Consider the following 14,732-nt stretch of genomic DNA (forward strand, 5'->3'; position numbering starts at 1 on the left):
CACCCGTTTATGTCATCTATTATTTAAGAAATTCACATGTCATATTAGCAGAATTAACATTCAAATGGACTTTTTTTTTTAGAAGATCAAGCAAAGAAACATTTCTGGAGGAAAAAGAGAAAATGAGCTATGCTCATAGTATCAGGGAATAACAATTGTGATTTCTAATTTTGGCGTAAACTTTGGTAGATCACTAAACCATTCTTTTTTGAAATAAACTCAAAGTGTTATGTTAAAGTTCTTTAAGAGGAAAAGTTAAAATCTTGATGGTGACACCAAAGTAAGTGTAGTGTGTGTTTGTTTGCTTTCATAAGAGTTAGGAGAGGTAAATAACTCATACTCTGTATTAGAAGTTACTTTGTTTTCTATTATAAGAGATGAGAATTACAATCTGTTATTAGAGATGGGAAGTACAATCAAGTTTAAGAAAAAATGAGACTCAGTTTTTATCATTTAAATGTGTTTTGAAAAGAAAATCAAATCATGTTTTTGCTTTTTGGCAATGGTATGTTCTGAGAAATGCATTATTAGGCAATTTTATCCTTGTGCAAACATCAAAGAGTGGACTTACACACAACTAGATGGAATAACCTACCACATATCTAGGTTATATGGTCTAGGCCATCACTTCTAGGTTACAAACCTGTACAGCAAGTTACAGTACTGAGCACTGTAGGTGACTAACACAACAGTATTTGTATATCTAAACATATCTAAACATAGAAAAGGTACACTAGGCAGAGCGCAGTGGTTCATGCCTATAATCCCAGCACGGGGCCGAGGCAGGTGGATCATGAGGTCAAGAGATCGAGACCATCCTGGCCAACACAGTGAAACCCCGTCTCTACTAAAAATACAAAAAATTAGCTGGGTGTGGTGGCGAGTGGCTGTAGTCCCAGCTACTCAGGAGGCTGAGGCAGGAGAATCGCTTGAATCCAGGAGGCAGAGGTTGCAGTGTGCCGAGATCGCGCCACTGCACTCCAGTCCGGCAACAGAGCAAGGCTCAGTCTCAAAAAAAAAATAAAAAAAATTTAAAAAAAGAAAGAAAAGGTACACTAAAAATACAGTATTAAAATAAAAGGAGACACCTCTATAAGACACTTACCATGAATGGAGCTTTCACTAGTAGAGTTTCTCTGGGTGAGTCAGTGAGTGAGCTGTAAGTGAATGTGAAGGCCTCAGACATTCCTGTACACTACTGTAGACTTTATAAATATTATACACTTAGCCTACATTAAATTTATTTTTAAAATTTTCTTTCTTTAATAAGAAGTTAGCCTTAGTTTGCTGTAACTTTGTTACTTTATAAACTTGCTATTTTTTAACTTTTTGACTTTTGTGTAATAACGCCTAGCTTAAAACATGAACCCATTATTATGTTATTATTTATAAATATATTTTTTTAATTTTTAAAACCTGTTCATTGTTAAAAATTAAAACACAACCCACACCTTAGTCTAGGCCTACATAGGGTCAGGATGGTCACTATCCCTGTCTTCCACCTCCACATCTTATCCCACTGGAAGGTCTTGAGGGGCAATAACAGGGATGGCACTATCTCCTGGGATAACAATGCCTGCTTCTGGAACACCTCCTGCAGAACCTGCTTGAGGCTATTTTACAGTCAATTTTTATGTTTAATAAGCAGAAGGAGTGCATTCTAAAATAATGTTTAAAAGTGTAGTACAGTAAATACATAAACCAGTAACATAGTAGTTTATTATCATTATCAAGTATTATGCCCTATACATAATTGTCTGTGATATACATTTATATGACTGGCAGCATAGTAGGTTTGTTTACATCAGCGTTACCACAAACATGTGAGTGATGCCTTGTGCTATGACATGACATTATGGTGTCTATGACATAACCAGGTGATGGGAATTTTTCAGCTCTGTTACAATCTTATGGGACCACTGTCGTATATACAGTCCATCATTGACTGAAATGTCGTTATCCAGTGCATGACTGTTTCACTAAAAATATCATATTTATCACAGATCATAAAATTTATTTACTGTTATAAGGTCTTCTTTTTTTTTGTCATCTTATTTATTTGCCTAACTGGTTACCTGTCAGATTTGTCTACTGTTAATTAGAATTGTATATAGTTTTTTTAAATCTTTCATTTTCCACAATATCTTTTTTCTATTTTCTTTTTAATTTTCTTAATAAAGTCAACAATATGACCCTTTAGGGACATAGTTTCCCCAAGAAAACACATTCAATTTATTTTCATTATTTAATGTACTTTTCAAATTTCACCTATTATTCAACATTCAGATGACTTCCATAATTTTTTATTTAATTTTGTGTAACTTTCTTATTTAGCAATATTTCATTGTGATTTATTGCATATAGCAGGAACAGAAAATAAAACAAAGACAAACTAGAAAGAAAGTCAGTTAAGTTCTATGTAAATAAATAAAATAGGGTGATGTTATATAAAGTAACGCATAGCTCTTTCAGATTGGTGAGCCAATTTAAAGATTTCATTAAAAGGGTAATATTTCTGGCTAGATCTGAATAATAAAATTGCATTGATAGAAATCAATTGGAGAATATTTCAAGGAATGGTACAAAGGCCCCAAGGTAACAACAAATTTTGGCATATTTAAGAAGCAACAAGAAAGTAAGTTTACGTCAAGGAGACGAAATGCCTGAAGGAAGTGGAAGCAATTCACGTATGGCTTTTAAGTCTAAGAAAAAAAGTTATTTTATTTTGCAATTAGAAAACTGGGAAGTTACATGTTCTTATTGACTCCTTGTTGTTCGGAGAATGTGTGCATTCATTTATTCAACAAATATGTATTGAGCATCTTCTATGCACCAGACACTGTTTTAGATACTGAAGATACATCAGCAAATAAAATGTGTAAATATATCTGCCCTCTCTGCATTTGCATTATAGTGGAGGGAATATGAACAATAAACAACAAGCTAAAGATAAGTAAATTATAGGATATGTAAAGAGATTGGAAGTACTAGGGAGAAAAGAAAAAGCAGAGGATGGAGGAGGGATGAAGAATGCCAGAGAATAGGATGAGTTAAATTTTAAATAGGTTAGTCACAGCACGCAAGATTGAAAATAGAGTTAAACAAAGGCTTGAGAAGAAAGGAGTTTGAGACCATATAATCTAACTTCATTACTATTATAATTGAGAAAAATATCAACCAAAGAATTAGTATTTTTCCTATTTTCACCTCCTTTTACAATGTTTATCTCATGCTTGTGGCTTGAAACTTGATCTTTAACCTCTGTAATTATTATTTCAAGACAATATTTAGACTTTATTTTGTTGACACAAAAAATTGTGATCGAAATTAATTTTAGGTAACATTCTAAGCAAATATCTTTTTACATTTTTTTGTTTCTCCCATCATCTCAATATTATTCTTCAACTTTCAGTAATTATAATAAATGTAATTATCAAAATATCTGTAACAGAAGTGTGATGGTTAATTTCTTGTGTCAGCTTGATTAGAACAAAGCAGATACTCAGTTAGACAGTATTCTGGATATTTCTGTGAAAGTATTTCTAAATGAGATCAATATTTAAATCAGTAGACTTTAAGGAAAGCAGATTTTCCTCCATAAAATGTGTGCACCTCATTAAATCAGTTGAAAGCCTTAAGCAAAAGAAGACTGACCTCCCCAGAGCAAGAAGGAATTCCATCAGCACACTGCCTTTGCATTGAAGCTGCAGCGTCAACTCCACCCTGGTCTCCAGCCTACCAGCCCACTCTGCAGATTTGGACTTGCCAGGCTTCACAATCCTGTGAGTGAAATCCTTAAAAGAGCCTCTCTTTCTTTCTTCTATTGGTTCTGTTTCTCTAGATAGCACTGACTAACATAAAATATATTCTGTAAGAATTTCTTCCTAATAAAATCTCAGAAGATAAAATGGTCCTGTAAAATGCCAATAATGGAAGTTGTGACACCAGAATAAACGAATATAAAAATTGAGAGAGGCAGACAAGGAACTCTGTTGGAAATGCATATGCTGAACTAAGAGATTATAAACAATTACTTTTTAAATGTAAAATAAATTATAAATTATATATATTTCAAAATACAATACTTGCATTATGATATTGTAGAAAAATTAACTAAACTAGTTTTTAGACCAAGAAATGGACTCAATGGCGATAGAAAAAGAAGAGACAGTTACAGACGCAAAGGCGTTAGGGTTTCTGCCAAGAATTGATCTCCCATTAACCTGTGTGTTACCTTTGCAGATGTGATTTTATTCCATGGCATTGTCTCCTAATTGCTGTTGATTTGGTCAAGGGACATACTTGATCCAAGCTGAGACAGATTATCTCCCTGGAGAAATTTGAAGTAGGAATAAGAGGCAGCTAGTTAATTTATCAGAGGCTGGAATAGAGTTTTTAAAACTTAGAAAATTTAAATCTGGCCCATCTTGATCATGTGCATAGTAGACTACTAAAAACAGTTTAGGTGGTTGAAAGTTGAAAGAGGGAGGAGAGATAGGAGAGAAGAGTAGGAGAGGAAAAGAAAGAATTGAATTGAGTCTATAGATATGAGCAGAGCTGAGCAAAGGAAAGAAATCCCTGCCTGGGTCCTAAGGAATCTGTAATTTCTGGTACCAAACCTTTGGGAGACTGGCTGTTTTTGAAACCTGTTAATAGTGGCAAATCTTAGTCTAGATTGAAGTGTGCTTCCATTTCTTTAGACTAAAAGATGCTTGCTAAAACAGGCTGAAGAGAACCATATGACAGAAAGGAGTTGTGTTCAGATGAAAGATGAGGTAACATGCATACAGAAAAAGGACCAGAAAAAATAAAAACAAATAATAAATAGCCAAATAAATGTGCTTTCCTGGCATGTTAGAAAAAGTGAATGAGGGCCAGGTGAGGTGGCTCACGCTTGTAATCCCAGCACTTTGGGAGGCCGAGGCGGGCGGATCACGAGGTCAGGAGATCGAGACCACGGTGAAACCCCGTCTCTACTAAAAATACAAAAAATTAGCCGGGTGTGGTGGCGGGCGCCTGTAGTCCCAGCTACTCGGAGAGGCTGAGGCAGGAGAATGGCGTGAACCTGGGAGGCGGAGCTAGCAGTGAGCCCAGATCGCGCCACTGCACTCCAGACTGGGCGACAGAGCCAGACTCCGTCTCAAAAAAAAAGAAAAAGAAAAAGTGAATGAGGGTATTATAATGACATGATTTCTTTTTACCTGTTATATTGATGTGTACAATGTAAGCCGTGGTCACTGGTTTATAATCAATCAGTATTTAGAAGTAACAGGGCTGCTGAAATTTTGTTATTGTCTTACAAGGACTGAGTTATAATTAAGCTTACGGTTTAGTCTTCAAAACTAAGAAACTTGTTAGGCCTGTCATCAAGACTCATCCTTAAATAACCCTTGTTAGTAATCCCAAGGAGTCATCCGAAAAACACAATTCACATGCAAGTTAGAATCTCACAATTGCTGAAAGAAGCTGTGCAATAAGACTAAGACTGACAGTTTCTCAGGACAAAGTTTGTTAGGTCTAGGCATATGTTTCTGGTCTAGAAGTTTACATTGACATACTTTGGAAGGAATGGAGTGCTAACAACGTGGCATCAACTTAATTAAGAGCCTAATCCTGTAGGAACACTGTATCTGTTGGCTAGAGGGCTCCCAAATCTTAGATTTCGATTAAAAAAAACTATGGTTTCTGAATAATTGTATCTAATCTGAAAAACCATAATATGTCCCAGAAATCTAGTCTTGTAAATAATATTTTCTAGACAATGCTTCTCAAATCCACAAGGCACATAGAAATTATTTATCAGATCAAGGAAATTTACATTTTAAAGCTGAACTTATTGACATGCTTACATCAACCTAAGGCTTTATAAAGAAAATTTATATCCATGTGTATGCCTGCACAAGTTCTATAGAACTTCTCTCATTCTATCTAATCTAATCTGATCCAATTCTGAATATCTTGCAAATTGTACAGCAAATGCCTTAATTGCTTCTCTTTTTTTAATTTATAGTCTTAATGACTACAATGAATTAACCAAAATATTGATGATTTCCATTATGCATTTGGGTTGTGATTGCTGAAATATCTCTCAGAAATATAGATTCGTATCTTAACTTCTCAGTAATTCTAGGAAACTTTTTTCCAGTCCTGCCTCCTCCACAGACATATACAAGAATAAGCCTCTCCACTCCCCAAAAAATTACTATTAAATATTATTGTTTCTTTCTTTCCCTCCTTTTTTCTGTTTCTCTTGCTGTTTCTATTCATTTTGTCTAGAATTGTTTTCTTATTATTGTATGTCACTTTCAGTTGAGAAGAACTCCTTGAAGACTCTGTTTTTTTTATGCTTCATGCCAGCCACAGTGACCTAACATCCCTTTACATCCATATCTATACAACCTAAGTAGAATTGGAATTGACCATCAGATTCAGTGTATTCAGGTCATGGCCGCCTGTCAAAAATGCCCTACAAGTAATGTGGCTTGTACTTCAAGAGTTCTGTCAATCACATAAACCACAAATGAATCTTTCAGACACAGCTATTTCTAAAGCTGTTTACAAAGAGGCATAGACTGTATCTTGATGATCACACATGGTTAAAAGCTCTCATTTTGAGATGGAAACATGTGCAATGCTCTATGAATCATTATTATTCATGATAGTAATAATAGCACTACCATCCAATGAAACAAGAGCAATAATGGCTTTGGTTTATTCTTTGCAACTTAAAGTGACTCATTCAATTCTCAGAATAGCTAATAAATACTTGCAAAATACATGTTAATTTAGTCTACTAATAAAAAATGCTATATAAGTGTACCATAATCATATAACAATACCAGTGCTGTGTTCACAAGTTAATGAATAATGAACTACTTTTAAAAATGACCTCAATCTTAATTTTTAAAATTGGGTTTAGAGGTTTTTTACTTCTTTTAATTCATATAAGAAAAGGGCAAAACTAAAAATTAGTTTTATACTCAAGTGCAATGCATTAAAAATTGAATTTTCACACTTTGAAATTGGGGACTTAACTGCTATTGAAAATAGCATTAATATGATAATGATATGCTAAAAGAAAATATTTCATTCTGTATTTCTTCTAGCTTAACTGCATATGATTTTCTTTACTTTTACTGCCCATTATGCATAGGTGATAGCCTCAAATCCTTTTAATGAATCAGTGATACAGTGGTCACTATGTTGTTCTAAACATATTGACAACCTGAGCCATCACGAAACTTATATACATTCTCTGAGATTTTGGCAGAAACAAAGATGAAAAAGACATTGCCAAGAAGCTTATAGTCAAGAGAAAGAGAGGAATATAAAATCATTCAGATGCACAGCATATTTGAACCCTTTCCATCAAAAAGGCCCCATTTATAACCTGAAACATTTCGTAACATCTCTTCCCCTTCTCCTAAAATTTGTTTACACCTCAAGGCTACCCTGGAGTCATCACTGTCCAGACATGGACTCCTGTCCTCTTGTTTTCTCTCTTACCTTACTTACATCTTTTTTATTCCTCAAATTGACAGCAGCTGCTCTCTTAGGAAGCAATAGTCCTTCTTTTTCAAAAAGTAAAAATTTGGAGGAAGTTATCGGACAAATGCAGATTTGTCTTTGGCAGACGAGATTAAAAAAAAGACAGGAAACCCTTATGCTAGATGATATTGCTATGTTCCGCATGAATAACTTTAATATAATGGTCAAGAGTGAGGATTCTGGGGCCTGGAATGCCTAGGTCCAAATAGTTGCTCCAAAAATTACACTTTGAATAACCCTGGACACATTTTTAATACCTTACAGTTTTTTGTGTGTATATGTGTGCACATATAAATTTAATTTAGTAATTGAATGAATGAATATAATATAATTAATATGGACAAAATAAATGTAATCAATTTAATGATATATTAATATATATCAGTTGATATGAATTAAATATAATAATGATGAATATAATATCTAATTCATGACTATTATACAACTTAGATAAGTAATTGTTTGTTAATCCTCGGTATAGTGTTGATCACACAGTAACTGTTCAGTAAATATTTGCTGTAATTTTTAATTACTATTGTTACCCTGGCTTAACTCCTAAATTTATTTTCGGACTAGCTAACAAACAAACTATGGAAAATTATTGCTTCACATTTTTTAATGAATGCCATTTTTAATGCCATTTTTAAATGAATTTGATGACTACAAAAATACCCTAGGCATTTAAATAGTCAAATTAGGTACCTTTTTCGATAAGCTTTTGTTTTCTAAATATATAATAACATTTCATAGTGAAAGTCTGTCATATACAAGATGACATGTATAAAATATTACTTCTATAAGTTAAAATCCAAGAAATGAATATATCAATATCATTTTACACTGACTGCACTTCAGAGTCAAAAGGAGAGCTTATAAAAGGACAGATGACCAGGCCCTGTCACCATATAGTCTGATTCAGTTGGTCTGAGGACAACTTTGGCATATGTATTTTTTTACCCTCCTTAAACATTACCACAATATAGCCAAGGTAAAATAATCCACGAGCATATAATTATTTCATAGAATTTCAGTCCTGAAAGTGGCTTTAAAAATTGTATCCTCTAAATTTCTCAATAACACAGACTCAGCATATATTTGAATATCTCTAATGATAGAAAAATTACTGCTCAAGCAGCCCATTCTCTGTAAGCTGGAATAAAAAATCCTTATTTTGAGCAAAAATTAAGGCATATATTCCATGTTGACCAATAAAAACATTTTTGCTTTCTCATATGTTGATATTTCAAGTATGTAAAACAATGAACAATGTTCATTGTTCTGCTGTGCCTAACCACATTTTCCTCACAAGGCTAAGCTTCCCAAACTCTTCCTAGTAACACTTAGTTGCACTTAGTCCACATCACCCTTTTCCTTTATCAGTGTGTCACTCAAAACTCAGCACAGAGTAAAGTGTGATTCTCATTCTATGTATTATCTGTCTACTAAAGCAGTGGAAAGGTATATTAATTTTAAGGTACTCATAAGCCCATTTTATAATTTTTACATACATCCTGCTACTAAATAAAATGTTGACTATATTAGTTAGGGATTGCTGCGTGCCAAATTACTCCTAAAACTAAGCAGCTAGAAACATTTGTTTTAAACACATTTTTATGTAATGACAAACATATTGACTGTATCTCACAATTTCTGAAGATCAGGAATCTAGTGGTGGCTTATCTGGGAGGTTTTGTCTCAGAATCTCTCACTAGGTTGAAGGTTGCCTATAGGCGTCAGTTTTTTGCTGGCTGATGTCCAAGTGACTTCAGTTCTTTGTCATGTGAGCCTTCCTATAGGGCTGCCTCATGACATGGCAGCTGGCTTCCTCCAGAGTAAATGATGCAAGAAAAAACCAGCACCCAAGACTGGACTTCCTGTTTTTAAAGAGCTTAATAACAGAAGTGGCTTACCATCACTGCTGTCATCTTATAGTGATTAGAGGAAAGTAATTAAGCCTAAGACACTCACGAGGAGGGGAATTAAGCTTTACTACTTAAATAGGTAAGTATCAAAGAATTTGTGCTTATAATTTTAAAACTATTACCACAATGATGTTGAATTGGTAAAACTGATTTTTATGTACACAACTAAAACACTCTATTTTTCCTTTACAAGTATTTTTATAAGGCTATTGAGACCTTTATTTGATTCATATCCTTAACTTATTTTCTTTCCTTCATAACACTATTACTTGCATATTTTATAATTATACTTTGTATATTATTATCTAAGCTATAAATAAAACTCTTGAGATATACCCAAACATGACTCTGTGACACGGTACTAATCAAGCCCTGCAAGTTGATGATAATGCTTGGTGCAACATTTATCACTATCATTTACAAACTTACCCCACATAACTTCATTATCTTAATTTTTTTTTTTTGAGACAAGAGTTTTGCTCTGTCACCCAAGATGGAGAGCAATCTTGGCTCACTGCAACCTCCACCTCCTGGATTCAAGCGATTCTCCTGCCTCAGCCTCTCGAGTAGCTGGGATTACAGGTGCACACCACCATGCCAGGATAATTTTTGTATTTTTAGTAGACACAGGCTTTCACCATGTTGGCTAGGCTGGTCTCGAATTCTTGACCTCAAGTGATTCATGCGCCTCATCCTCCCTGGGATTACAGGCATGAGCCACCATGCCTGGCCCATTATCTTCATTTTTAAAAGGATAGCATGTGGCACTTAAAATATTGCTCATGTTTACAAATAGTATGTTCACCGGGTTGACTTTCAGCGTTGGCTCAAAGATATCATAAAACATTTCTACTAAACCAATTATTGCTTTTTGTTATAAAACATCTGTGGCAATCAATTCAGAAATGCACCTTCATGGCTGATCACTTTCAACTTTCTAGCATCTCTCCCATGTTCCATGAATTCTCAAGACACCCTCGGGATGTTTGGTGAATTACTTGGTAAGTCTCTGTATAAATCGAAACATAATATCTGGCAGAGAATAAGTCTATTTAAAGCCAATGAGTCTATCTTTTAAAATATTGTGTGTTTGCGTGCGATGGCAGTTTCTGCAGGTCTTCTCTTAACTTTCTTCTCCCTTTTATAAGAATGTTTCTTTGTTTTTAATTATCACCAAGGGATGAATTATCACATGAAGGCCAAACTAGCAAGGGACTTGAAATAAGTAAAAATGATGTTTTTTCCACCATAACTTTATATCATCAAATCACCAAATCAGATAGCAAGTCTTATCAGGTAGGTACAAAGGATAATTTTTTTTCTGGAAAAAATATTATAAAGCATGACTTTTAGCTTTAAGAAGTTAAGTCTTTCTAGGTATCTAAGGGTAACTAGTCAACATATAAACCATTCTATTTTGAAATACCTAGAATGGTCAACTTCTTTTAAGAGTCAGGTTCCAATTTCCCAAAGTAAACCATAAGGTCCAGATACCAAGAGAAAACTTTATTCAAAGATTTTCCAAATATGTTTATATTGCAATACATTAATATCTCCTCATTGTCGAGATGTGTGTGTGTGTGTCTGTTGGTGTGTGTGTGTGTGTGTAACAGATGACATCATTCACAGGTTGGTATGAAGGTTTCTCTCCAACAGTTCATCTCAGAATATTATTTTTATTTTTATAAATTCTTGGTATACCAATATATGTAGCACTAGAAAATTACAATTTGCTATCCCTCTCTATGACAAAGTATTCCTGCTACCCTGGCACTAGAGTACAGCTTTAAGTCATCCTCAGCAATATTTAACATCCGTGCAAAACACAAAAAAATTAAAAACAGAAAAACCAACCACACAAATAAAATACAATCATATGAATCTATAAGAGAATAAACAGCAATAAAAAGACACGAATTTAAATTTTAGCTTTATTCTTTCCCCATAAAACACTATAAAATATTCTAAGATAGAAAAGAATTCATATTGTACAGCTGAGGCAAATTTGAGACACTCAATGCATATACTAAATTTTCTTTGATCAACGTTAAGTGCTTCAATTTTTAGTCCCTTTAATTAGAAGTTAGGCAATATCCAGTAGCAAAAATTGAAAACACTGTTTCCTGATTTAAAGAGTTCCTTATTTACTGTTCATGTTTGCTCCAAATACATTTTTCTCATACTGATCATCTGTAATTTACACAAGTTCTAATGGAGGGATTGCTCTTCTTAGACGAGGCACCACCGTTGGAAAAACTCAAGCTAGCAAACTTGCTGAAGAGGCAATTACTTATTAAAATGTCCCAGCAAATAGTTTTCATAAAAAGAATCTTAATGGATGTCATAAGAGAGGCTAATGATAACACAAGACTGACAATTCCAGTGTACGTATATTATCTGCGAAGAAATATTTATTTTTTGTAATATCTATTGGGAATTATATTCACATTAGAAGTCTCCAAAACAAACAAACAAACAAACAACAGGAAGAATGGGGTTTAACCTGTCAGTAAAATTTTCCTGAGAATAAATGAACTGTGAGCTGTCTTTTATATAATAATATGTGGGAAGTCCAGAATCTGGGAAGTAAATTTATTTAGCGGTTCTTATATTTAAGAATTCAAATTTGAATACAGAATTGTAAGGAAAGAATGATTACATTCCTTCAGGAAACTCCCAGTGCTGAATGAACTGTCCCTCTGAAGTGGTTTCATATAGCATCTTGTAATTATTTACACCTATTATCACTAGAATATGATTTTCTCTCTTCTCATTGCAGGTTCTTGAGTGCAGAAAAGTTTCAGTACTATATCCCCAGTACTAATGACCATATTTGACAAATAAGAGGCATCAATGAAAATATTTGTTGGCTGGGCACGGTGGCTCACACCTGTAATCCCAGCAATTTGGGAGGTTGAGGAGGGTGGATCACTCTTGGTCAGGAGTTTGAGACCAGCCTGGCCAACATAGCGAAACTCTGTCTCTACTTACAAAGAAAAAAATACAAAACTTAGCTGGGCATGGTGGTGTGTGACTGAAATCCTAGATACTGAGGAGACTCAGACCTAGAAATCATTTGAACCCAGGAGGCGGACGTTGCAGTGAGCGGACATGGAGCCACTTCACTCCAGCCTGAGTGACAGAGTGAGACTCTATCACAAAACAAAACAAACAAAAAACAAAAAGAGGAGATATTTATCAAATAAATGAGTGATGAGAATCATCTTTACCACAAACAACCAAATAGATCAACATTACTTATTTAGTGTATGGGGGTAGATTATTGAATCTTTTATTTTTAATGAATGTATTTTCAATTTATTTCTAACAGTTAGCTTAGAGGTGATTTTCATGAAGATGTCAAAAGCATAAAAGATGTGGCAAGCAGATAAAATTGAAGTTGACATTTCGAAAATTTGTGACAAAAGAGATTAAATGAAAATGAAAAATCAGAGGACAAGCATTACATAAAGAAGCTAATTAATCACTTGAATTTTACATGAACAGTTAGTAAAATTTTGTTATTAGTAATCATGTTACTTTGGCACTATGTTATTTACGAACTCTAAGGATACTGTTACCAAAACATCAGGGTTTTGGTCTAGGTCCTGCTGCTCCCAATGACTGAGACCATGAATACTGCCAAGGAAGAAAGCTTTAATGAGGTGCTGCAGTGCAGCCCAGGAGATGGGAGCTCAGTTTCAAATCCATTTCCCTGAGCACTAAAGCTAGGGGTTTATATAGCAGGAAAGAAATTTAACAGTGTGTAAGAAAACTGAAACTAGGGAGGGGCAAGGAGCAATCACGATGAATGAGGGGTCTGGCATCTCGTTGTCTGCATGCCATGATCTGGTGAATTTCAGTTCTTTGATACTTTGAGAGGTCTGAAGGTCATTTCCTGAGGTAGGAACTCAGATGAAACAAATATAAGTTTCAAGCTTTAAGACCAGGAGGGTCAATTTCTATATTTAAAAAAAAAAAAAAAAAAAAAACTCCTATCAATGGGACTATTGGGTTGCTTTCAATCCTACATATCCAGATCATGCCAGGTCATGTCCTGAAACAAAAACTACTCCATGAATAATCCACAGAGCAAAAAAGTCAGGCAAATAAATATTCGGGTAAGTGCTTTAGACCAGAGGTCCCCAACCCCCAGGCCACGGACCTGCCAAGCTGCACAGCAAGAGGTGAGGGGCAGGCAAGTGAGAGAAGCTTCATCTGTATTTACAGCTGCTCTCCATTGCTCACACTACCACCTGAGCTCCACCTCCTATCACATCAGCAGTGGCATTAGATTCCCATAGTGTGTCCGGAATTCGTGGGTTCTTGGTCTCACTGACTGCAAGAATGAAGCCGCGGACCCTCGCGGTGAATGTTGCAGTTATTAAAGGTGGCGTGTCTGGAGTTTGTTCCTTCTGGTGTTTGGATGTGTTCGGAGTTTCTTCCTTCTGGTGGGTTCTGGTCTCACTGGCTCAGCAGTGAAGCTGCAGACCTTTGCAGTGAGTGTTACAGCTCATAAAGGCAGTGCAGACCCAAAGAGTGAGCAGCAGCAAGCTTTATTGCAAAGAGCAAAAGAACAAACCTCACACGTCGTGGAACAGGACCCAAGTAGGTTGCCACTGCTGGCTCAGGCAGCCTGCTTTTATTCCCTTATCTGGCCCCACCCACATCCTGCTGATTGGTCCATTTTACAGAGAGCTGATTGGTCTGTTTTAACAGGGAGCTGATTGGTGTGTTTACAATCCCTTAGCTAGAAACAAAAGTTCTCCAAGTCCCCACAGAGCACTTACTGGTGCATTTACAAATCTTGAGCTAGACAGAGGGTGCTGATTGTTGTGTTTACAAACCTTGAGCTAGACACACAGTGCTGATTGGTGTATTTATAATGCCTTAGCTAGACATAAAGGTTCTCCAAGTCCCTACCAGATTAGCTAGATACAGACTGCTGATTGGTGTGTTTATAAACCTTGAGCTAGACACAGAGTGCTGACTGGTGTATTTACAAACCTTGAGCTAGACACAGAGTGCTGACTGGTGTATTTACAATCCCTTAGCTAGACAGAAAGGTTCTTAGACTCAGGAGCCCAGCTGGCTTCACCTAGTGGATCCAGAACTCCGGCAGCAGGTGGCGCTGCCCTCCAGTCCCTTGCAGGGCACCGGCGCTCCTCAGCCCTTGGGCAGTCGATGGGACCAGGCGCCATGGAGCAGGGGGCAGCGCTCATCTGGGAGGCTTGGGCGCGCGGGAGCCCACGGCAGGGGTGG

Source organism: Hylobates moloch, unplaced genomic scaffold (genome assembly GCF_009828535.3).
Source record: "Hylobates moloch isolate HMO894 unplaced genomic scaffold, HMol_V3 SCAFFOLD_4, whole genome shotgun sequence".
Lineage (NCBI taxonomy): Eukaryota > Metazoa > Chordata > Mammalia > Primates > Hylobatidae > Hylobates > Hylobates moloch.